At 42.0% G+C, this 23,816-nt stretch overlaps 1 long non-coding RNA gene across 1 annotated transcript in view; it reads left to right on the forward strand.

Moving 5' to 3' along the window:
• Positions 1-8,733: 8,733 nt before the first annotated feature.
• Positions 8,734-23,816, forward strand: part of LOC123031585 — a 22,606-nt gene continuing 7,523 nt past the window's right edge. Inside the window, exon 1 of the long non-coding RNA XR_006416325.1 lies at positions 8,734-9,222. This is a non-coding gene — a long non-coding RNA (uncharacterized LOC123031585). The remainder of the gene's footprint in view (positions 9,223-23,816) is intronic.

Here is a 23,816-nt window from a genome sequence, read left to right on the forward strand (position 1 = left end):
CTTCAAGGCACACTGATTAATGCAAAATTGACTCAGATAAATGCAGTTTATGGCCTTATTCCAGTGAGCTCCCTCATTGCTAAAGACTTTCATACAATAGTTTTCCATTTCAAAATCCCATCCATTTTTACTTACAACATTTTTGAAAACAGGTACAGCAACTTCCAATCAGCCACCCAGCAATAATTTAAGGTTCCATTTCCATTACAGTATAAAAGTTTGAATCATGGGCACAGGACAATACTTCTGAGGGTTGATCATCAGGCTGTCGTCGTCGTCTGCAACGTCAGCCAGCCCTCTGTACATGGCTGGACATTGGAAGGAAGTGTGTTGCCTGCATTATTCATTGCGAATGAGTTATTAGATTAATTTACCTCTCAGATGTTTATCTCAGTTGTTTGCAAACTAATTCAAAATCCCCTAAATATATTCTCATTTAAACACATTCCATTAATAAGCTATGCAGGAGGATCCACTCAAACAGAGATATTTCTGAAAAGGTGCTCGCACTTCTAATGAATGACTTGCTGGACAGATGTTGTTTTCCTCTTTTCAGAACTTTAACAGTGGTACTTCAAACAATGCACAGGTGTCCTGAGCCAAAGCTGCATGCATTTTCTCATACCTGTATAAAGTATCTGAGTATCTAAATAAACAAATAGGGTTAGGAACACCCATGGTGTCACAAAAAGGGTGATTTGAACATGCATGGGCAAGCTATGTCCATATTTGATTTTAAAAAGGGAAAGCACATTATATTGAATATAAATGCTTTCATCTCAAATATGTTTTCTTTCTTTGATTTTGATTTAGTTAAAAGTTAAAGTTATAAATCAAAGTGAGCATACTTAAGTGTGTGGCCCTTTGTTAAATTCTAATTTTTTTTGACTGACTAGGTGCATAACAGTGGAATCCAATTTATCCTACGAAAGTGGGGGAGAGCTGAGATGGTCTACCTCTGCTCTGGAGCCACCCATGAAGAGAAAAGAGCTTTGCACATTCTTGCATATGGAAAACAGCGACGTATGCCCAGTGTCTTCCAGCTCAACAGTTATTTAGTATAACTTAAAGAAACACACTTGTGGCTTGGAAGAGAAGCATAAACAACTTAACTGAACAATTGTCACTGGTAATTAGTACAGTCAATCAGGCCCCTTAGCCTCTAAGGAGATGGTGCAGGCCCAAGCACTCTTAGCGACTTCTGCCAAAAGTGAAAGTCTTCCTTCTGTTCTTCTCACATGCCTGCAAATACTGAGGCTTATTGAGCTGGCAATGAACAATGTACATATAATGGAATCTGTGTGTAAAGCTTTCCTTTCCACAGAGCTGGATGGGAATACGCCATGTATAAAGTGGAGGTGTGCAAGACCTGATGGACCAAGCCATATAATGCTAATACTACTGCGTATGCACCAGCAGTGTAGCTATCTATGCGCTTTTGGAAAAATTAATATTTGCACTGTACTTTACCCACACACCTGTTTTTCCTCTATGTATGCATCACAATCCTATGCACGTACACTTGGAAGGCAGTGCCACTAGGTGAATTGGTGCTTAGTTCAAATTACATACTTGCATCCTAAGTAGTTTGACAGTCAAGGGCTCACTAGCAAGAATAACTTAGGGGACAATCCTAAACATGTTTAGATTCCCAGTCCTAGGAAGGTTTATGTCTGTTCAGGCACAGAGCTGCACCCTTAGCCCACAATCTGGCTGGTGGTTTATATAGCACTCGGTTGCCAAAAACAGAACTATCCAGTTAGGTACACTTCTGCAAACCCATATTTAAATGACCTGTACTTGTGTGCAAAAATTTCCATTCAATTCACTGAGGTACATTTGGATGACCCACTTCTGTCATTTATTTTTATTTATTTAGAATATTTATATGCCATCCTGTCGCGAAAGCCTGCCATGTGCTGAGACAACAGTGGACAGCAGAAGTTCCAGGTACTTCTTTTTTAAGTCCTCCCATTTCAGTTTCTCTTTTGTGTTAGTATGCTCATGGGAAGGGTAATTTTAGAAATGCTGCAAAATGAATAGTCTTTTCTATGAAAAACACACGAGAATTGTGAACAAAAAGGGAAATCATCATTTATTGTTTTATCCAAGTTTTTTAAATGCTCTATGGTCTGATCTTTATTTTCAGATCATTTCTAAATTTGTTTCTCTGGAATCTGCACCATATATCTGGAGGTACTTTGTATTTCACAGTTATGTACCCACATCCAGCTGTGCCTTGTAGATAACAAACAGCGAGAACCACCCCACCCCCACAAGCAATAGAGACCAGCTTCCAGAAAGCAACATTTCCCTAGCTAATTAACCAATCATTTTAGATAATCTAAATTCATTTTAAGTGCCACTTTACATGAACTTCCCTGTCAAATATAATATACTGAAAGGCCTCAGACAAAATGATAAAACATACTCAAGGGTTGAGGAAAGGTTGGGTATAAGTTGTGGTTAAACCATGGGTTATGGGTTGTCGAGTTGTCTGAACTCAGCTTTGCTAACAAATCATAGACTGTTAACCACAAACCAGTGAAGAGAATTATTTTTGTCATGGTAGTGTTTGGGCAACATGATTGTCCGTTTTCAAAAATAACTCAGGGGTCTTTCAGGGAAAGATAGGAAAGGAAAAGAGGTGCATATTTTAAAATAAAAATTTACAGTGATCAAAGCAATATTCCAAGCAACAAAACATTAAAGCTAACTAATCATTTAAAATGATAAATAAAAATGTGTTTTTACATGTTTTGTAAAAACAAATAGGTTCCCGAGGAATTGCATTCTGCCATTAGGAAGCAATACAGGAGAAGGTCTTTTCCTGTGCTCAGCACACAGGCCTCATGGGCAGTGGTACTATCAAAAGTGTCTGCATGGCATTTGCAAAATTACTTATTGTTCAGCCTTCCCTATTTGGCACGCTTCAGAGGAGTTGAATTTCATGTCACACTGGCTCTACGTATGCAGAGGACCAGCAGTGCATGCGGCTTTCTTGAAAGCCCAGTTGCAAGAGCCACGGGAGAGAATGTCTTGATGCCCTGCTCCCTGTCGGAACAGTGATGGAGCCCCTCTCTCCTTATCAACTTTTCTACTGAATGTGCAGCTCAGAAAATGCCAGTTCAGACATGACTTATACAGTACCCAGTGTGATCAACAATCAGTCCCAACCCTACATTCTAGTCCCTCTCCCCATTGAGAGTAATAATCATGCGTACAAATTTGCTTTGGGTGGAGATGCTGAGCAAAGACTTTTCAGGGTCTGTATTTATGGAGCAGGGAGTTGTGTTACTTGTGGCTGATTAGGATTTTTGAGTGCTCTCTCTGCTTGGCTGCTGTTATTATCATGCGTTTCATTAACATCTCTATTTCAATAAGGGAAAGTAGGGGGAGGTTGTCCCAGCCAAAGACAAGTTATAGATTTTTTTCTTCTTTTCTCTTTCTTTTCCTTCCTGCCAAACCTTAAATTCTTTGGCCTTGTTCAAGTTTCCTACTGCTTTGTATGAGAATCCAGGAGTATCAAGCTCTGGGAACAGTTGTTATGTCAACTGATGTTAACGCAGCAAGTACTTCAAACATTTTTTCGAATGTATACACCAAGTCAAAACATTCCTTTGTATTCCTCTGCACTGCAATTTCTAATTGTCTTCACATTCTATCTGTGAGCCTCCATGTGGAGTCACCACACAAATGTAGCAAATTGCCAGGCTAGAAATGGTTGGCATCTACAGGGCTTCAGGGCGCACACACGGAGACACTCTGACGCAGTTCTCATGTAACACTCAGTTCTGGGGTTAAGTGAGTGTACAAACTCCCACCTGCTTCCCACTTCTGCTTCCTGAAACTCCCGAAACATTTGTGACACCTGAAACTGGGATCTCTGGTTGGTTTAGGAATTAAACAACTCAGAGTTAAGCCAACAACAAGCCACAGGAGACAGTTGGGCTTCAGGAATCGGAAGTCGTGGGCAAGTGGCAGTGCACTCATGTGTTTCCATGTGGCCAGGCCCATTTCCAGGAACTGAACATTACAAGTGAGCTGGGTCATTCTTAGCAGCAGCACATATGAAAAAAGGAGACATGTGTGGCATTTCAGCAATGGATAGTGGCCCTCATTCATCAGCCTGTTGTGGGTGTCCTGGAGGTCCCTGGTTAGCCACTGTGATGAGCAGGACAATGGACGAGGTGACTCTTTGGTCTGATTCAGCAGGGTTCTTCCTAAATCCCTAATTCGGTTAACACAAGTGTCACAGGCTTAAGCCTTCTATCCTATTGGTTTGCTCCCATTTTAAACATAGGAATACAGAAACAGCATGAGGGTTCCAGTTCAAGCATATGCTATCTGCATAGATGGGAAGAGTGCCACAAAAAGAAAATGGTGGGTTCCCTGGAGTGTGGGTGTGATCCAACTAGCTTGCACAAAGAAGTGCTTGCTGGCACCACAATTCATCTCATGGCTCTCTTAGTGTTGCTCATACAACGTTAGGTTCAGCAGTACAACAGACAGCACTGGCAGAATAGGGTTTCTGCATCCTTTCCTGTGCTGCAGCCCCTCTTCATGTGCCCTTCAGACCTACTCCAGAGGGCTCCCAACTTTCTGGAAATGTTCTGGAAGACATACAGAGACTGCAGGGCAGGGCAGGCATGGCTAAAATATCTTCTCCGCTGGTGGGATGATAAAGTTGGATCCAACCTATAGTTAGTGGCCATGCAGAAAATTGCTTGCTAGATGCAATGCATTGAAAAGTATAGCCAGTGGTAACAGTTACTATGATAAGAGTCGTGACACTCTTTCCTCATTCATGATTGTGCAAAGGTAGAAGTGCTCTTGAGTTTCACTATTAGCTGCACTCTTTAACAAGGTCTAGCTCCAGGATGTATGCCATATGATAGATATCTAATGCTCCATCCTGCATGTATTTTATAAATGTATTTTATAAAATGCATTTGATACGTCATGTTAATTGTAAGGGTTAACTTGTAAGCCAGAATGTTTAGTAATGCAGCCTTCTTTTAATTCCACTCTACAACTGAGCTAAAATTTGCATGTTCAAATGCCCTTCCTTCAGGGGGTCAGCTTAGGTGCGAGGTGGGAGTGGGCAGGTGCTTCCCCTCCGCCAACCTGTCTGGTCCCACCAGTGCCAATACAACTTTGTTCGTTTATGTTATATAAGTGTAATTCACAAAATGTACATGCGTTTAGTGAAGTCCAGGTTCTAAGTAGTGAAAGTTATATTCCTACGTGGTGTCACAAAGCCAGAAGTTAAAGTAAAGTGTTGGTTGGGTTCTTTATGTTCCAAAAAAGGAGCTATGTGAGAATAACTCTAATGATTAAAAAAGTCATGCATATTGCATTTTTATCAAACTTTATATAGCAAAGTGTCAACAGAGTTGACTTCAGGTATATATGCTAAATGGAATAGTATTTTTTAAGATATAGAAATAACAAAACCAGTTAAATGAAACCATTAACAGTCACTTTGTCTGGCTACAAGAGAGTTCTCTTGCTATAATTATAACACAAGAGGTCATTGCAATGGAATTGCCAGCTTTCAAGCGATATAAGACAATTCTTCTCAAGGGAGTCAATGAATTTGTAAAACAAATACAGTTGAAATTTCAGACATTAATCTCTTTTTTTTTACATGGTATGGGAAAAGAGAGCTGTGAAATGAAATTTTCCCCTAACGCCCCCACAATGGCATTCATATTTTTTAACAACAAATTTTCACATGTAGACAGTTAACATAGCATTTAACTTCTATAAACATTGCTTTTTCTGGCAGTCAGCACTGGAGCAACGCTGTAAGACTGGAGCACCTCTCCTAGTCCTGAAGTCATCGAGAACATGTGCTCAGAGCTGGGCTGGACTGCATGAAGTGCTCCCTGGATAAGCTTTGGGATGGAGGCTCCCATGTTTACACCAAGCTTTAGCTACGGAAGCCCAGGTCACAGATCCAGCTTTCAAATTCCAGAAATTAGACCACAGCTTTTAATGGATTCAGATTACTGTCTTAAGTTGCCACTTCCTGATTTTAAAAACATCAGTATATTTTAAAGGAGGCTCCTAAAACTGTCACTTAATTATACCAAGACCATTCTGTTACATCATCTGAAACAGCCATTGCTGCCTGGCTTTGCATTAACTCCAACTCCAGAAAGCAGGACTGCCTCAGGTGACTCTTCATCTGAAGCCGGTTTGCTTGTGCAGTTCCAAATCCAGGAACTGTAGCCTTGTGTAAGTGTGTATACACTCACATGTTTACTCCTGGCCAGACACAGGCAAAGTTCCAGATTGTCAGACCTTGCTCCAGGCCAGGGGGAATCATAGCCTTGGAGTCCAAGGGGGAAGCTGTAGAGTCAGGTCCAACCATGGGAAGCCAGACACTTGGAGACTCACCTTCTACTAGACCTCCCCCAGGAGAGAAGCTGGGTGGGTGACAAGACACAGGAGATTAACGCAGACAAGTGCTGATTCTTACCTTCGGTATTTGGGCTTAGTTCCCTGCTCACCTCCCAGCCACACGGGAAGTCATGCATCTGAACTTGCATGGAGTGGTCTAAGAAGGTTGCTTGCAAGTCAACACACCAGTTCTTTCACATGGAGGAGGAACTAACCTGCACTTGCCAGCCATACTTCATTGTCTGTGTGACTGTGTCTGTGGCCTTGCAACGTGTCAAAAGGGTACCAGGAGGGAGCTCCTTCATGCTTAAGCTTTCTGTGCAAGTGAGTTGTTCAAACAATCCCAGTCTGGTGGAGAGCCCGTACACATAAAATTCTTCTTTTAAAAGATTTGTATCCTACCTTTCTACCAAGGAAATGGTGCTCAAGGATGCTAACAATAAGAAGAACCAAATTTTAAATTTAATAAATAAATTTTAAATAAATAAAATATTTAATCCTATTTTTGCATTATGCACTATGACTTCAGTTTGTGAATCCTTCATTCTTTAGATACAAAATAACGTGAAAAAGAGAGCATGCAGACAGGGGGACAGGCCAAAGGACTTATTGTTCATATACTACTGGAAAATGGAAATCTAATTAGCTGTTAATAACAAAAAAGAATAATAAAGCAAAATAGATACAACCATCAAGCAATAAAAACAGCACCTAACCAAACAGACTAACCCACATGCCCCAGGCCTGCCTGCATGAAAATGACTTTTCCTGCCAGCAGGAGGGCGACAGAGACAGAGCTGGCCTCCCACAGCAGGCTGCAACCGTGGGGGAGGCCCCCTCTTGTGTCTCCACCAAGCACACCCCCGATGTTCCCATGCTGAGAATAGCTCTCCCTGAAGATCTGTAAATGCTGGGAAGGCTCACACGGAAGAACGTAGTTATGGCTTTGTAGGGGTAGTGCGTAGGCTCCCCTCCATGTTCTGCGGGAGGCAGCATGTTGTTCATTCCTCTAAATATAGGCATGGAGGGCTTCTTGTGAATAACTTTATCAAGATGATTTCATGGGTGGGTTTTCGGGTGGGCATGGGTTGATTTACCCAGATTTCCTTACCGCCCCTCCCTTCGCATTGCCCTAATGGCACCATGTGCGCATGGCTCATACCTATGGGGAAGCAACCAAGACAACCACCAACGCACATGTAGACTGAGGGAAGGCAAGGACATTGGGAGGATCGACCCCACCACTTGTTGTAAACATGAAGTTGTAAACATGTATGCAGCTTGTAGCCACTATTGCTTGTACTAGTCGTTTCAAGGGGGCTACAAAGGGTTACACAGTGTGTGCTTGTATAAATTGGTATAAATCTCCCTCAGCATCCGTTTCTATTCCTGTCACCCATGACACTTGCTGTCAACAGCTGACTAAATAGTCTCATTAGATACAGTCTGTGAAAATATTTTGGTTTAGCTTCTGACTTTCACTGATTAAACAAGAATGTCTCTAAAATGGAAGCTGACAAATTAATGAGAAATGCAAACACATCCCGCGTATAAAATTGTTGAACAACAGAGTAATGGCTGCTTGTCTGATGGATGAAGATGATCGACTGACAATGACCACACACTGAACTCTCTGGGCACTGGTGGTGATAACAGTGGCCGAAATGTCAGCTATCCTTTCTGTTTCGCAATCTCCAAGGTTTTAAGGTACCGAGATTTTCCCCAGGGAAACTGTTTGTCCTTAAACTGACATTAATTGGTATGGCATGGGTCAGGAGAAAGGTACACCAGGATGCAGCAGGGAATTTAAACAGAGTTACCCATTTTTTCCTCTTAGAAAACATAAATAGAACAATCCTTTATTATTACATTCTTTGCCCTGGCTGCAGTTTAACCCATTTAATTTTTATGTCTTACAATTGCATAATTCGTCCATCAAGTGTAATAAAGTTAAATATTTACCTGAGAATGATCTGAAAGAACAAAACATTGAAATAGTATACTGTTACATACTTAACACTAAAAACATCTGAAAATACTGTTATTAATTCAGTTTTTATTAGCTCAGGGTTTTTGTGAAAGAGTATAGTCAGTGTGAGTTCTATGAGTAAATTAGTGTCCTAGGTTTTAACAAAATTAAACACACACACACACACACACACACACACACACACACACACACGGCTAGCTAGCTGGAGAGGAGGAGATAAGCTGAAAACTGGAAGTTGCTGTTGTGGGAGGAGGAAACTTTGTTTTGACTGCGCCTTTATTTTATATTTATGTTCCTGTGGAGCAGAAATATCGAGCAGCAGTCAGTGGTTGTTCATTCCCTGTACAATAGAAAGTATTTTCTACCTCATGTTGGCCAACTGGCCAAGGAGTCAAGTTGGACTCAGCTCTTAGGGCCATTCATTTCTGCCCAAGCTGTTTCTCTGGGTCTCCATGGTTTCTAACTGATAATACACAGAAGCTCAGCATCTCAGAAATATTTGGGTGCTGATGCCATTCTTGGAGGCTCAGAATTGCCTCCCAGGCAATGTTGTCTTATGAGAAACTGCTTATACCGTTAAGGGCAGCATGAGGACCCTCTGTTGAAAGATCAAGGCTGCTGTTTTATACTTGACCCAGGCTAGAGAATTTCACTGGTAGAGACTTTGTTATGGAACCGTCCTGCAGGAGACGTCCCCAAGAGATGTTTGCTTTTAACTCAGCAGCAGGACTAGGAGACTATCAAGGACCTGATCATCTTGGAATGGGCTGCTTCTGGGCAATGGGGACCTGGCGGCAAGCCAAGCTGCTTTGCACCAGCAAAAAGTAAGTCATTTCAACTTCCTGCGCTCCACATGGGGCAGCTGTTTCACTGGAAGAAGTGCCTGTAACTCCCAAAGAGGTGTATGTGAATTTGTAACCTAGAAAAAATGACCATTATGGGATGCCCTGAGATTTTCCAACATACAATGACATACATTTAAAACTGCTGCATGTTCTCAACTGCTCTTAGTTCATTTTTTTTAGGTTGCTGTATTTTGTTTTGTATTGTGGCTGTATTTTATCTTATTTTCTTCTGCATTAAATTTGCATAAGCTACTTACTTACTTTTCAAGAAAGGAGAATATACATTTTGCTCCCATAACTACAAATGTTTGGTTCCATGTTATGGCTTCGGCTGCTATTATAAGCATATAGGACAAGGAAGTAAGTTTTACTGCAGCTAAGGCTGAAGGATAATTTGCTGAAGGATTCAGCAGCAAACATGAGTCAAGGAAGCTAAATACACCACTGAGGTAGATGTTTGAAATTTGTAGGAAGGGTGGACTTAATCCTTTCCTGGCACGCCATTTTCCCTGTAAAACTTACCAGTTGTGTTTTCCCACATGAGATGGCAAGCAAACATCTGGAAATAAAACAGATGTAGGAAGGATGTGTGCAGGAGGAAAGGGAATTCTGTCCTTCCATCACATCTTTTCCTCAAAACATACTTCCTGCTACTTGGCATGGATAAACTATGGCTGGGTTCAGACAACATGATAACTCACTTAAGGGCTGAGTTTAGGTTGTGATTGAATTGTGGGTTGTTGTTGAAAGATTGGTTACCATGTTGTCTAAAGCCAACCATGATGGCAAACCATGGTTTTTAACCATGAACAACCTGTGAAAAGAACTCATAGTATGTTCTTCACATGCGATCTAGTTACTAACTGGTTGTTTGTGGTTAACAAACCATGGTTTGCTATTGAAACTGGGTTCAGGCTTCAGGTGATAACCCATCTTTCAATGACAACCCACATTCAACCTATAGTATACTTAGTCTTTAAGTGTCAATTACCATTTTCTGAACCCAGCCAATAAATGGGATTCTCCACACTTGTTGGTTCATTCTCAAATACTTAAAAACCACAGAACATATATATGCAACATACTCATATACACAGGGTCTGAAATAGGCGACATTCTTGCTGTTGTCTCCCACATCACTCCACGGTGTGCTTTTAACATAATCCCCTCCTTTTTTTTTGGCTACATGGTCTGATTTGACTGTCAGGCACAAGCAGGAGAAAGTGAATTTGCTGCTTGCAGAGTGCCCAATACTTCTGCTTTTCCTTACCAACCCATAAATGCTCCATTGTAGATTGTTTAGAGTGTCATCTGAACCCAGACCACATTTCAGGGGCTAAATAGCCAAGTAGTTAATCCAAAGCTTGTTCTGGGTTCAGACAACATGCTGAGCTATCTGTGAAAGAAAAAAAAATGGGTGTTGCTGAGGAAAAGCAAAGGTGTCTGGAGTGCTGCCAGCAGCAGGCCAACTGCCTTCCACTTGTGAACAACAATTCATGGGTAGTTTAACCCATGGGCTGTCATGTCATGCAAAGTTTTCCAGTGGGTATGTAAATATAGAAGCAGTTAACAACCTATTAGCCATGAACTCACTGCTTGGTCTCTCTGTTGGGCTCTAATTACAGCGCTTCCTTGAGCATGTGCTTCAATCCTCATAGCTCTCAGTAGGGTTGGTAAAGATTTGCCAGGATCCCTGGGGAGCTACTGCCAGTCAGAACAGGCAATACTGAGCTATGGGAGTCATGGATCCCCCTTAGGAGAAGCCAGCTTCCTGCATTCCTGATTACCAAGTTAACATTGCAAGAAATTAATCAGTCAGTCTCCTACATGTGCCAGTAGGTGTACTCACCAGCAACGAGCAGGTGGAGCTGCACATGAGGTAGAGGAATGGGGCAGCTGTGGTCAGTGACTGAACTTGCCTCCTATATGAGATTTCCTGTGGTTGCTTTCTTCCACCACTTGATGTCCATATGATGCTTGAGAGGTAGTTGGAGGATGCCATACTAGACCCAAGATTTACAGTTTCTCTGTGCTCAGAGGACTCACAGGGTGGGCTCCAGCTTTTAGGGGACAAGCCCAGCCTCTTATCCATGGGCAAGTTAAGGTCTGTAGGTGGGAGATTGCCCTCCCAGGATCTAGCCATCTTATTTTCTCACTCTGTGCCACTGCAGGAAATGTCAGTGGTGACGAGGCTGAGTTGCCAGCTCTGCTTGAAGGAGGGGCTGAAAGCAAGCATCAATGGCAGACTTGCCATGGTTCTGGGGTCCCAGAAGCTGTCCCAGGTTGCCAGATGCTGCTGGCTAATCCCGATCACAGACCCCAGTGAATTCAGCAGGTACATGAATATGCTATTTTAGTTCAGCCAATGCATTGATTGATTGATTGATTGATTTGACAGGTGAGTAAAACAGCCAAAGGACTCTCACCCCATCCCACTGTCCAGTTTGCTAACTTCAGATGTGTTTTTAAAAAAAACTTTTAATGTGAAAGTACATTCAAATATGCACCCTTTTTCAGGCAGCTCATTCTGGTCAGGACTGTGCCATATGCCTGTACTAGGTTGGGGTTGGCTCTGCATAAAACTTCCCCGGGAATGACATAAAAGTGAATGGCTGAACAAGGGCCTGCTTTCATACCAATTCGTGGTCACAACAGAACCCTGTTGCCACACATGCTGTGGGGTGCAATTCAGATAGAATTCAATTAGAAAAAGGACTTGCACAGAAGATGCACACAAAGGTTTAATGTTCCACACAATAGGCAGGTTAATTTAAAGCAAAATACTTGCATGTGGTTTTCAAAAGCTCATGAGTTTACCTGTGTTTTATGAGCCTTTCCCCTCTGTGTACACATGACAAGTAAGTTGCAAGATTTAAATCTATAAAGGCAATTAGCAAACAGCTGATGTGTCATATTTATACCTGGCCCTCATTTGGGGGTTAAGTTGCTTTAAATGTTAAGGGAGTCAGTGACACTGACTCCCTTCTCAGTGTTTAGCTGTAAAAAGGGCCCAAAGCAGTATATTCATCTAATTTATTTTAGATGTCTCTCTCTCCTGCCTGGCACTGCATATTATGAATGTATTAGTCTGATGTCATCTTAACTTTACTTGCATGAATTGCTGGCTGTCCCTTTAGACTTTCTTGAATGTGAATTGCATATTGTGAGGTGAGCAAATGGAAGGAAATCATAGACAAATAGAACTTCATTTTCTCGGTCATCAATTAATCTCTCTGATGCTTAGAATTATGAAGACCCAGAGGAAAGTAGATATATCCTAATGTGTGATTCTAAGGTACTTATCTAAAAGGGTACTTCACATATTTGGGGTATAAAGAAGCTGGCTGCAAAATGCAGGCCCTTCAGTTCATTGAGCAACACAATTGTTTTCTCTAGCAATGGAACGAACATACCATTTTTATTTCAGTGTACCATTCGTATGAATGCATTTAGTTTTCGGTTAAACTTATTTGAGCTTTCAACTCAAATTATTATTATTTTCTTCAACATATCTTCTATAATACAATTAGGTCTTGCTTTGCTATTCAGAAATGATCTAAGCTAAGACAAAGGTGAAAAATCTCCAGTCCAGGGGGTGTTTCCAATGATTCTGCTCTCACCCAGATGGCCAATTCCAGAAGGCAGCACTGGGTTATTTCAATTCCTCCCCATGGCAATAATGCTTTGTAGTCATTCAGGCGTCCATCTTATCTGCCATGCTGCTTAACAGCTATACAAAATGCTGGTAGAGTCTGCCCAGAGAGTCAGACTGAGATGTCATGAATATGCAAGATAATACCCAGGTGTCTCTGTTTCATCACAGCCCAGAAGGGCAGGGACCCTCTGCAGACATTCTACAGGCATGAATCATGGACGTGTGAGTGGCAGGGCATGTGGACCAGGTGCTATTTCTGTCCCACCCCCGTTGCTGTGTTTGCTGGCTTCCATGACTTGGAGGCAGTCCCTCGCCATGTGGAGTCTTCCCTAGCGCACTCCTTCTCTGTCCCCCCACCCCACCTCGAGTATTGATTCTACGCCTAAATGCAACTTTGAATAGGTTCAGTGGGTGCCTGGTATCAGTGACTGAATGGAAAATTGGACTCGGAGAGGACGGACAAGCTTAGACTTGTTCCAAACAAAGCAGAGAGTTGAGTGCCATTCAGCCTCATTGGAAGGCGTTCCATTTCCCTAAAGGATCAGCTTTGTGTTTGGAGGTTCTCATTGATCCAACTTTGTCATCAGAAGCACATGTAGTCGCTGTGACTTGGATTGCCTTTTATTAGCTTAGGCTGATAAACCTATTTCTGCAGAGAAATGGAATGAGAGTGCCTGGTTGGAATTACTGATGCTCTGGTAAGCTCGCTTGAAATTTAAGTGTCCAGAAAACTCTGGCTATGGGTCATTGTAGAAATGCCATGCATTAAATAGATGTATTTATTTATAAATATTTATAAGCTATCTGTGTGACAAAAATTATCCTAAATCATCTCAATAAAAGAATATGCACAATTAAAATATAATTAACAAATTAATAAAAGTAAAAATGCCCAGCCCAATACAAACATAAAACCAATCAATCACTAATTCCACGAAGCAGCCCAGTGATACCCTTAGGAAAAGATCACTGAAGATCTTCGGGCATGGGGTATTCTGCAACATTCTGTTAAATATTTAATATGAACTATAGACAGGAGTTTAAGCAAGAAATGGTTGCACCAGAGTAACAGAAGAATGGGACTGATGCAGGAGTTTAGCAAGTGATGTTAGTGTGGAAACAGCAACCCATGCTGCTGTCCCTGTTCCTTTATGTTTTTTTGGTTTACCTTGCGAGATAAGGCACTGTTATCCTTAAAACAGCCCTCTAAAAACCTGAAAGGCAATGCAAGGGTGGGTGCAATACATGGAGGTGGAAAATAACCTGAAGAAAAAGAGATAGTCTAGGATCATACAAGTTAAAGATACTAATGCTATTATTGAAAGAAAATGAGATTTCCAAGGCTCATCTGATGTTCATGTTAAGAGGCCAAGACACTGTTTTGATTCCTGGAGCTCTAGAAGGGATACTCTGTTAAGAGTGAAATGAAGATGCTGATTTTTAAGGCTGTAGAAGATTATTGACATGTTCATGTAATATTATCAGTCCATAGCTAGCCTAGGTCTGATTATTTGTTTATATAGTCCAGCATTATCTATGCTGGATGGGACAGCAAACTGAACTTGCAAAGTGAGTCTCTCAACTGGAGTTGCCGGGGACAGAAAGCAGCTGTCTGCATATAAAGCCAGTCCTCCAAGCTGAGCCTTATTCCGTTTTAGGGGTACAGTTGCTCTCACACTTCTGGTATCAGTTCCGCAGGGGTGTGAAATGGGGACCACAGAACTCCACGGCAGGAAGAAGCTGCCCAAGTACCACCCAAAAGAATGGAAAGGAGATAATTTTGATCAGCTACCTTGGTGTGTCACAAGTTCATTATCCAAACCTGGAAGCTGATGGCAGGTGGCAGAGTCTGAGGGGCTGGGAATGGCAGCAAAACATTGGAGGACTGCAGGTTGTGTACTTTGCAGCCTTCTTTGTACGCCTCAGGTGTGATAGAATTCAACTGGCAGTCTGGTCAGTATTTCTAGATGGGATGGGTTTCCATCTTGTCATTGGCCTTAGGCAAAGGGGTCGATTTGGTTGATTGATAGCAATACAGGCAATCAGGATGGTTGTATGAACCAGAAGGGGTGTGGTAATGCTGGGGGTTTTTATAGGATCACAGAGGGGGAAAGGCACAAAAATTCCATTGTACCATCACAGTCTCACATGCTGTGCAGCAAAGCAACCAACCACTGAACTAATGCGAGGTGTCTGCTTCGTTTTACCCTCAAAGCCAATCAGCTGTCTTCTACTTTACACAGGAAATTCAGTATATTTACCTGTACCGTCCAGGTTTTAATTGATTTTTCCCCCCTTAAAGGTATTTTTCATCCCCTTACTTTTTCTTTCACTCTGATTAACAATCATAGCATGATCTCATCAGGCTTAGACAGGTATTGATGGGCTGCAGTATCATGAGGCTAATAAAGAGTGTTATTCAGTATTTCCAAGTGACACATAAAAACTCCCTTATGAAAGATACAGGAGATTGCATATAATATAAACGCCATTCTAGGAACTCTGGCATTACTGAATACACATAGCCAAACATTAGTGCATTCATTAATGTGTCCAACGAAGGCTAAAAGTTTTGGGTGGGTGGAGAGGGAGGAGGAGGAAAAGTAGTGGATACTTGGCAGAGTCCTCAGATCAGCAATTTTTGCCAAATAATTTGCTATTGGAGTTCCTGGTGCATTTAACAAGAAAATAAATTGAAATCTAAGGAGCTTCTTGTTCACACTTGTAAGGGTTATTTTTATTTCTTATGTGCATTTCAGCAGCTGTGAAAGTAGCAACCATCTGAGGATCCACAACCACATGCAGATGCTTATCTAAATCTTAAGATGATTGAAAGCTATGTCCTGGCTGAAATGTAACTGCCCACACAATATCATCACAAGCCTTGTTAAAAATGGAGTGCTGTTTTCCTTCTCCTGAAAAGTGAAAAGGAAGCATGTGGAAATAGTGCTGTTCAACCATCAGTAATGATCCTGACATTAGTAGAGTAAATTCCATTTAAAGGAATCCATTATTTGCTTCTCAAAGGAGTAGACAGGAACTTTTACATAGTGGTTTTCCAGATGTTGTTGGACTCCAGTTCTCATCAGCCAGGACAGCTTACAGTCAGAGAAGATGGAGGATGTAGTTCAAAGCATCTGGAGGCTCCCTATGAGCAAAATAAATGAACAAACAGTGTTGGGTGTTCAGAGTGTCCTAGAATTGTAGCTTTCTAAGGCTCTTGCAAAACTGTTCAGGTCATAAACAGGCAGACCTCATTGTTTTACATCAGTTGCTGTGCCAGCTCCACTCATTCCTGGATAGGGACAGTCTAACCATGGTGACCCCATGCACTGAAAATCTCACAAGTAGACCGCTGCTGAGTGTTCAGTGTGGGGATGCCCTTGCACCTCATTTGGAAACTGCAGCTGGCGCAGAATGCAGCAACTTGGGCGTTCAGTGGGACACTCAGCTACGTTCAGGTCACACCTGTGCTAAAGGAATTGCATGGCTGCCTGCAAGCTACTAAGGCTCAGGGTCCTGTAGTTGGGTGCAAGTTGGGACCAGGATACCTAGAAACCTGTATACACCCCATCATCCATTCAGCTCTTCAGAGGAAGCCTTGCTGGTCATTCCACGACCAACAGAGCGTTACTGTGTCTGGTGCAGTTGCCCACCGTGTAGGAAATCTGTTGAAAATGTGCTGTGTTTCAAATGCTTCCTGAAAATGCACTTTTCCACTTAGCGCTTCCTCAGCTTGTAGACTACTGCAATGTATTATACGTTGCTGCACTTTATTGTTCGTTCCATTGTTTTGCATTGTTATTGCAGTGCCAAATTGGTTTTATACCATATTTTAACTGTATTCATTTGGTAATTGAACTAGTTTTTAATAATGTATTTAATGTGATTCTTTAGTACTGGGATCACCTCCTCCTAGATATACCTACCAGGAACCTGAGGTCGTCTTCAGCACCCTTCTGCAGGGGCCCTTCCAAAGGAAGTGAGGCAGGTGGCTACCAAGCCTTTTCAGTTGTGGCACCTCAGTTCTGGAAGGAGCACCTCAAAGATGTGTGCCTGGCCCATACATTATATTCTTTTTGGCACCAGGTGAAGATCTTTTTATTTTCCAAGCATTTTCACCATCTAAATTTTCAAGTTTGTTGTTATATATCACATTCTATCTCTGTACTGGTTCTGTGCTGAATAATAGCACAGATAAATTTGTTTAATTTGAATGCTTGGTAACTGCGCAGAAAGCCTCACTTACTGGGTGGTATAGAAATGAATTAAGTAAATAAACAAATACTGGTGTGTGAACCACATGTATGCACATTTTTTTTTTGGTGGTATGTCATTAAAATATCTTTTTTGAAATAATTTAAGTAAATACCCCCTTCATGCACTAATCAGAGCCAAGAGCAAGAAACAAACATTTAGAATGAAAGGACAGGTTGCCATTTAGTACCTAAGAATTTGCTTTCAGTGCTGAACTGAGCTCACAGGCCCTTCATGAGAAGTCTGCTACTGGTCTCTCCAAGCTTCCTTCACCCTTAGCAGCCTATTTTGAGACACAGTCCTAGTTACTTGTAGTCTGGGCTCTGCTAGTGCACAGTGGGAGAAACAGCATGGACAATCTTCCCCTTCTTGTCTTCCTGCCATGCATTTTTGCCAGGCAGGCTCCCCCTCACCAGCTCCGCACCTAGCTACAGTGTTTTGGAGGGGGTGGGAAGGAGTTTGGAGAGGCTTCATGTATCCTGGGCTCTCTAATTTCATGCTTACTGGACCATCCCATTCCTCCCCACTCCAAGGCTGACTTCCCAAAGGGGAGAGGGAAAGGAGACAATTTAAATTTAATTGTGTTTTTCCAGACCCTAAACTAGAGTCTGGGAAAACACAATTCCTATGGCCCCTCTGATACTGTAGAGGAGCCATAGGATTGCTCCCTCTGGTGGTTTAAAAATCTGCTCTTGTTATTGCAGGAAAAAATGGGGAATCGGATTTTCTTGCTGATGTACTACAAACCACCCAGAGATCTGCTAAGAGAACCCAGTATGTCTTTTGCCCATTCTTGCTTTAGGCAATCATGATTCAAGAAAGATGGTGATTAACTAGGGAAGAATACACTGTTAAAGGAGAGCTCTAATAGAGGGTGTTCACTGACAAGAAGGAATGGGGACGTTGAGGCAGAATTAATCAGACCAAGGTATTATTTTAATGTAAAGCTTGAAAATAAAACCTCCCAGCTACAGAAAACAAAACAGCATGGATGCTGGGGCATTGTTTTCATCCCAGCTAGAATAATTCCTCTTCTGGGTACCTTTGCTGTGCACACCCAGACACACCTTTCCAGTTCATAAAACTTAGCAGCTTCTGGAATGCTTTTCCGAGAGGTTCAAATTTATCCAAAGCCCAGGACAAAAATAAATTCATTAAAGGTTCAATCAATAGTGAATGTGTGTTTGGGAAAGATGACAAAAACATTCCCTCATGTGTGTGTGTGTGTGTGTATGTGTATTAAAATGCAATCTGTTTTGTGATGCACTGTCCTCTCTGTAGCTTAACCTTTCCGTGCCTGTTACTAGAATTTCTTAAGTGATTAACATGAGTTGGTTTATGTTGTTTATAATTCAAATTGCAGTTGATACAATGTGGGGAACATTACCAGGATCTAGCTGGCACTCTTGGCCATCTATGAGGAAACAGTGCAAATCTAAGAGGGAATAAATGGAATAGTAATGGGTATTCTGCTGGCTGGTTGACTCTGCATGTTTATACCGTCTTCAGTGTGTATCCTCCAAGAGAGTCGTCAGGCCTTGCATTACAGCATTTCATGTTCTTACAGAAATGGACACTGGCTGTTTAGGAGGATACGGGAGGACCCAGGACTGACTGAAGCTGTTTCTCATTCGACTATATTGTTGCAGGCACATTTTCAAGCACAACCACCACAAAGATGGGCTTTATTGATTTCACGTATTCTCAATGAAAACTGCTGGTTGTACTTATGCCACCATTTCTAGAAACATACCACAATTTAGCACAAAAAATTGTTCTTAAGGAGGAGTGGGTAAGGCGATGGAGAAGCACCAACTTTTTTTTCCAATGACCCACATTACCGTCCCTCAAGTATGGTTGTTTGCTCACAGGAGGTGTACTCATGGTGAGGGAAAGCTAGTAGGTGTATGAAAGTGAGGAGGTGGAGTTTCCTCAAGAAAGTGTGGATTTGAAGAAAACAAAGCTTTCAATTCTTAAGTAACTGCATTTAAAACCTTTCCAAGGAAATGATGCAAATTATGTAATCCCTTAAACAGCCCAGGTTCGCTGAAGGACTGCTTTCATCCAAATGAACCTGCCAAAACCTTAAGATTGGAATCACAGGCCCTTCTGTTTGGTTCATCTTTAGTGGATTGGTAGGACCCAGATGGGAATTTTTGGTGGATTATTACTTATGGATTTTATTTCTATGCTACTCAATACCAAAATTATCTGGATGGTGAACAACAGTTACTAAATTGTTAAAATACAATATAAATATAATACAACAATGTATAAAATTGTTTTATATTATGAAAATAAAATAATGATGGAAATACAATAAAATGCATTAAAATTAAATTTAGCTGGTGCATATTAACACCAACTAAAATCAAATAAAAAGAAAATATCAGCTTACAATACTCTCCACCCCATATGCCATTTGGATTTGGGAGATGTCTTGGCAAAGAGGGTGGTCTTAACCTGGTGCTGAAAATGTAGCATAGTTGGCACCAGGTGGGCCTTCATGTGGAGATCATTCCTTAATTTGCGGGTTACCACAGAGAAGGCCCTCGTCTTTGATGCTAGTAACTGAACCTCCCTTAGAAATTCAGTGGGAGAAAGGCCTTAGGTGTGGAGCATAGTGCCAGATACATTATGGAAGGCAAGGTATTCCATCAGGTACTGTGGCTCCAAGCCATATAGGACTTTAGAGATTAAAGCCAGCACCTTGAATAGGCTTGGAAAGATATAGACAGCCACAGAATAATGAACTTAAGTTAAAAGAAGCCAGATTGGACTGGACAACAGGAAGAATTTCCTACTGTCAGAGCAGTATGACAATGGAACCTATTGCCTAGGGAAGCTGTGGGCTTTCCCTTGCTAGAGACATTAAACAGTGTTTGGACAATCATCTAAATGGGATGATGTGATTTAGTGTCCTGCATTAGCAGGGGGTTGGACCCAACGGCCTTCTGGCCCCTTCCAACTCTACTATTACATGATTCTATGAATGCAAGCAGGCCAGTTCCTGGTTTTCAGTCTGGCTGACACATTTCACACAAGCTGCACCTTCCAAGTTGTCTCCAGGCTTTCTATGTCCAGACAGGGAATATCTGGGCATTAGCCAAAGTTGGTGGGAGTCACTCAGTCCCACTGAGGCCACCTAAACCTGTTCTCATATAACCCCAGTCCTCCGTCAGCTCCCACTGGCTCCACATTGAAGCCCGGGCCCAATTCAAGGTGCTGGTTATCACCTACAAAGCCCTGAATGGCTTAGGCCCTGGTTACCTAAAGGAGCGCCTGCGTCCATATATGCCCTCCCGCCCCCTGAGATCGGCGGCAGAGGCCCTTCTCCGGGAACCCTCCGTAAAGGATATTAGGAAGGTGAGTACTCGGAGGAGGGCTTTCTCTGCGGTGGCGCCCAACCTATGGAATGCGATCCCCAGAGAGGTCCGCCTGGTGCCGTCCTTATTTGTTTTTCGGCGCCAGGCCAAGACCTTTTTATTTAAACGCTATTTTAACTGTTAATTTGTTGTTTTTAAATTGACCAGGCTGTGTCCACTATTTTATTTTATGTATTCTATTTATTTGATGAATTTTTTTTGTATTTTATGCGGATTTTATGATTGTAAGCCGCCCCGAGGCTCATGCGATGGGGCGGCATGTAAGTTGTTTAAATAAATAAATAATAAGTGACAAAGATTGATCAAGTAGCTCCTTCAAGCAGTGAACCTGCTCTTTCAAGGGAAGTACAACCCCATCCAGAAATGGTCATGCACCCTCCATCTGTCATAGAAACTGCCCACCAACAGCATCGCAGTCCTGTGTGGATTAAACTTCAGTTTGTTAGTCTTCATCTAGTCCATTGTCATAGCAAGGTACCAGTTTAGCACATCCACAGCCTCACCTGTGAAGATTAAAAGAGATAGAAGAACATGTCAGCAACACACTGATGACAATGTGTTCCAAAACTGTGGAAGGCCCCAGTCAATGGTGTCACATAGGTGTTGGACCGCATAAGAGACAAGAGCAACCCCCGGGGGACCTCCTCCTGGAGAATCCACAGGCTGAGCAGTATTCCCAAGCGCCACCTTCTGGAACCGACCCTCCAGGTAGGAGCAGAACCACTGCAGTGCAACATGCCCACTGGACTCACAGCTGTGCTCCCGGAAGTTTTCTCTCTTCCCATTTTAGGTAGGCACTGCAACCATTTTTATTATCATTATTCTAGAATATATTTTATTTGTGTATGTGCAAACACACACACTTTTATTGGTACTACCTTAAATTTGTTTGGAAGCCACTTGGAAAACTATTCGGTAAAGTAGGCTATAAAGAGAGCAAACAAACCAATAAATAAAGTAGGGCTGCTAAGGGTCATAGGGTTTTCTGCTGCAAATTTCATACTACAATTCAGCCTATGCTTCTGTGTCATGTGTGCATGTGTGTGTTACTAAATGAAGGAAAGCATTTTCCTTGGCTTGAAAAGTAAACTGAAAGCAGATCACCCTCAACAGTATCAGAGGCTACAAATAAAACTTCTCCTGTTTGGCTAGACTCTGAATTCTTTGTAGGTGTAATAGCAATTGTTCTCCATCTGAGCAAACAGGCACCTGGTTCTGAATGCAATGCTTCCCTCCCTTCCCCCAAGAGTCTCAATGGTTGGGCATTTAAATAGAAGGACCATTAGTTTGTGTTGTGTGCAAAACGGATCAAAATAGTTCTCATATCTCTGCAACCTCCTTAAATGTTGTTCCTTAGAAGAAAAACCTGAACAGAAATGAGATTAGCATTCTCTGAAGCTTGCCAGACACTATTGTTAAATCCACTGATAGCAGTGTGTCTGCTATCCCTGTCTCCTCCAGCCCATGCCACACCACCGATACGCTGGTATTTCCCAGTCCTATTTGAAAATGTGATTCTTGGATGTACTCTGAACCAGGGAACATTTAAAATTAGGGCAAAAAAGAAGTGAACATCAGGGTGGGGGATGGATATATATTGGCAGAGAGAGAGTTAAACTCCAGGTTCAGGCTTCATTTTATGTTTATCAGCACAACTTTAAAACTGTTACACCAAAAGCAAATGCCATCTAAACAACCTTTCAAAATAAGTGCTGACCTCCCTCGGTTGATACTACATATCTGACTTCTAGCTACAACTTTAAGATTAGTATATCTTCCACCATACAGTTCATGCAAATTTATAATGTAAAGGAAGTTAGAAGCTGTATGACTAGGAGTCAGAAATATAAGGTTGATGGTGCTTTTCTTTGGCTGTACCAGATTGTCTTGTGCATATTAAAGCAGAACCACCACCTACTGAAAAACAAATCACAGAATGGAAATGCAGAATTTCTCTTATCTAAAAACTATTCAGTCACCAGTGCCTTGAATTTCCAGAGCTGATGTATTTATTTTATTTATCTAAAGTAACCCACCCCCCCAATGTCTCTCCTTGCTGCTTGATCCCAGCAAAGGCCCACAAATAAAACACTTCAACAAGAAACAAAAATAAAAAGTTGTGTTAAAACCATCAGTTAAAAATTACTCAAAGCTGAAATTTGTTTGGTTTTGCTTTTAAGCTGCCTGACCAGAAGCCTTCACAGAAGGCCCTGACTTCCACCAGTCACATTTCCTCTGGTGGTGGGGTATACAATAGGGCCTTCTAAAAATGAACCTACAGACAGGCTCATGTGGCTGGTCTGTCTTCTGGATATCCTGGTCCAAGGCTGTTTATGTCTTCATGGGTGACCACCAGTATCTTTGAATTGTGCTTGGAAACAACTTAGAAATCTGATGTAACATCTGAAAAGCAGGCCCAGCCCAACAGAGTGAAGGAGCCATTTTAGGTAGCAGATGCTGGAAGGTGGAGAGATAGGGAATTGTTAGGGGGCAGAGTTTCCCTGTTCTGCATCCTGCTTCTGCTGCCTTCAGGTCTGCATTTATAACTGCTATTCCTGTCAGTTTATGTGCATGGAATTGGAAAGGCACCATTTTGTTCTTGCACGAGGCAGCAGAATGTCTTTGGATGGTCCTGCCAAAAAGTGTGAAGCAGTAAAACTCTGGCTGCAAAATTTCATGCCACTTGCAGTTACAAACATTTCCCAAGGGTAGACTGAACTCATCTATTAGAAAGTGACTAAGTTGTGTATTATTGTGGTCAGATTTGCTTTCCCAGGAAATGGTGCTGCTTGGTGGGCCAAAGCATGCCTGGCCAGAGCAGCCACTCGATCACCCAGGAGCAATGCTGGAGCCAGGAGTGCCCCGTGCTGCGAATCTGATTCTTTAAAGGGAGTGTGGCCCCATTCAGAACAGCTTGTATAACTAATCCTGGATTAACTCATCTCCTAAGCAGCAGCACCCTTGTCTTGAACTTCGACTTGTTACTTCTGTTAGTCTCCAGCTTTTTAGCTTGTATGCATGTTTGTGCCTGTGTTTTAATTTGTTCTGAAGATTTGTTAAATGCCCATAGAGCCTCAGCTGTTGGGTGATATACAAACCAATCAATTAATCATTCATCCACATTCAACCCATCAGTGCATCCAGGTAACACTTCTGAACTTCCACAGCCACCTTGACACTGGATGAAAAGAGACCATCTACCTTCCCACTTCTGGAAAACCAAAATGCTACTGACCTACTCAATAGGATGTTGTGAGAGCAAGGTGCCAGATCAG

Source organism: Varanus komodoensis, unplaced genomic scaffold (assembly GCF_004798865.1).
Source record: "Varanus komodoensis strain SLA01 unplaced genomic scaffold, ASM479886v1 scaffold5, whole genome shotgun sequence".
Classification (NCBI taxonomy): Eukaryota; Metazoa; Chordata; class Lepidosauria; order Squamata; family Varanidae; genus Varanus; species Varanus komodoensis.